Consider the following 2,856-nt stretch of genomic DNA (forward strand, 5'->3'; position numbering starts at 1 on the left):
TACCTCTTAACAGATAGATATATATATATTAGTGACCTGGTGCACAAAATTTGTGCATATTAAAAGGGAATTAATTATAGAAAATATTTTAATATTGCTATTTTCCTTTATAATAGAAGTGTCAGAGATAAAAGAAAATTAGTAAAATGTATATAAAAATCTTCCTCCTGTAAGAGCCTGGGGCGCGCCATGGGAACCAGAGTCAAGTCCCTGTCCACTTACATGTGCGTCGAAATTGCACAAGACCCAGACCTGGCCAGCTCCACCCCCATTGGGCTAGATCCAGACCCAGCTGGTCCCATCCCCATCAAGCCCTGCTGGATGGGGTGGCGTGGCCTCAGGTCGCTCAACCTGGTGCTGTGGCAAGGCCTGAGGTCCTCTGTGAAGCCCTGCCAGATGGGGGACATGGCCTGAGATCCCGTCAAGCCCTGCTGGGCAGGAGGTACGGCCTCAGTACTCCTGCCCCTGGCCCAGAGCCACGCAGCCTCAGGTCCCTGCTGGTTGCTCGTTAAGGCTCATTGCAGGAACTCGGCCTCTGCTGTGGGTGCAGCCATCTTGACAGTTATGGGGTGGTGGTCAATTTGCATATCCCCCTTTATTATATATATATATAATTTTAAATACGTTTTCTCATTCTGAAGGTTTATTTATTTCTTTTTTCTCTCTCTCTTTTTTTTTTTAGTAAACCAGTATTTTATTCACATTTGAACTCCATTGGAGTCAGGGAGGAAGGGTCATCTTCTATTCCAAGAATGAAGTCTTCAGATAATGTCTCAGGTGCGATCTGAGCTAACTGGTCATCATAAGAACGCAGGGTCCATAACTTCTCCAGTTCATACATTTCTCTGGTCTCTGGAAGCATCAAATGAATCACCATGCTGCCAAAGTCCACACAGAGCCAGTCATCAGTGTCCTTCCCTTCAATTTTCACATGAGGCTCATTTTAACTTTTTAGGAATTTGTACATTTTCACGATGTAGTAGGCCTTGGAATGTAAGTGTCGGGTGGAAGTTCCGCTCCCATCACAAAGTAATCTGTGGATCTCATTTCGGGAAGAACCGGGATCACGCAGATGTCTCTTGCATTCTCTTGCCTCAGAAGCAAAACCAACATATCGATGTCAAACTTGGGCCCCTTGTGATCTGCGGCGTCTGGTTCCCAGCACCCCTTGTCAGCGGCCTCCTCTGCACTGGCTGCCCACTCTGTCCACTCCTCCAGGCCAGGCCCGCCATGCAGGCCTTGCGCGCTGTGGGGGGCAGGCAGACAAGGCTGAGCGCTGGTCCAAAGCCGCCCCAGGGCCAGCGACCTCAGCTGTTCCCCAGTGCCCACAACCGCCCCGCGCCCAGGGAGAGGGCCCTGAGGCCCAGCAACCGCCACACCTGCTCTGAAGGTTTATTTTTCACTCAGTTTATTGTGTTTTTTTTTAATTTTATTTTTTATTACAAAGGGTATTACATATGTGTCCATTTTTTCCCCCGCCCTAGACAGTCCCCTAGCCTCCCCTATCCCCCAGTGTCTTATGTCCATTGGTTATGCTTATATGCATGCATACAAGTCCTTTGGTTGATCTCTTACCCCCCTACCTCCCGCCCCCGAACCCTCCACGGCCTTCCCGATGCAGTTTGACACTCTGTTTGAGGCAGCTTTGCCTCTGTATCTATTATTGTTCAAAAGTTTATAATGGTCTCAATTATCCATGAATAAGTGAGATCATGTGGTATTTTTCTTTCATTGACTGGCTTATTTCACTTAGCATAATGCTCTCCAGTTACCATTTGCAACGGCAGGCATGGATGGAACTGGAGAGTTTATTGTGTTTTTGATGGCTAATAGTTTTTAAGTTTAATGTAGTCCCATATTCTTTTTAAATATATTTTTATTGATTGTTCCTCTGTCTATGACCCTTAGTTCTTAGTAACTGTGGTTACTGTGATGTAGCTGCCTCCCTGGACAGGGCCTCGGTGTAAATATTAGGGGGAAGGTCAGGAGTTCTTTCTGCATCTTCTGTTCCTTAAAAATAACCAGGTTAAAATATTCCATGTCCTAAAGAGGCACGCGTTGGGGTGACGAACTCTGCTCCCCCTCAGCTGATGGCAGGCACAATAGAAATTGGGTCTGGGATAGTTTTCTCCTTTGATAAGCAGGCATCCGTTTTAAAAATGTTCATTTTTATTGATTTCAGAAAGAAAGGGAGAAGGATAGATAGATCAGTGATGAGAGGGAGAGAGATAGAAAGATCAATGATGAGAGAGAAACATTTATTGGCTGCCTCCTGCATGCTCCTTCTTGGGGATTGAGCCCCAAATCAGGGCATGTGCCCTGACTGGGTGTTGAACCTCAAACTCCTGATTCATAGTTTGATGCTCAACCACTGAGCCATGCTGGCCATGCTGTAGCCCATTTTCTATTTTCCGTTGTTCCCTGAGCTTTTGGTATCATATCCAAGAAACTATTGTTAACTACAATGTCAGCAAGTTTTTCCCCTGACTATTCTGTGAGTGTTATGGTTTTTGGTGAATTAAGTTTTATATGTCGTATAAGATACTTTTACTTGAGAATATCCAATTTTCCCAATAACTTTTGTGGAAGTCTGTCTTTTCCCCATTGTGTGGTCTTGGCAACTTCGTGAGGATTATTTGATAATATAAAGGGTGTTACTTTCGGTCTCTCTATTCTGTTCCATTGGTCTGTATGTCTATCTTTATGTCAGTACCACTCTACTCTTACTTTAGCTTTGAAGTGTGTTTTGAAATCAGGAAACTTGGCGATTTTTGAAGATTGTTTTGTCTCCTCAGGGTTCCTAGAGATATCATACGGATTAAGAATGATTTTTTATTTATTTAAAAATGTCTTTGG

General features: G+C 44.5%; 1 pseudogene; it reads right to left on the minus strand.

The window, feature by feature from the left end:
* Nucleotides 1-680: 680 nt before the first annotated feature.
* Nucleotides 681-2,856, minus strand: part of LOC102773560 — a 34,396-nt pseudogene continuing 32,220 nt past the window's right edge.

Source organism: Myotis davidii, unplaced genomic scaffold (genome assembly GCF_000327345.1).
Source record: "Myotis davidii unplaced genomic scaffold, ASM32734v1 scaffold804, whole genome shotgun sequence".
In the NCBI taxonomy this organism is placed as follows: Eukaryota; Metazoa; Chordata; class Mammalia; order Chiroptera; family Vespertilionidae; genus Myotis; species Myotis davidii.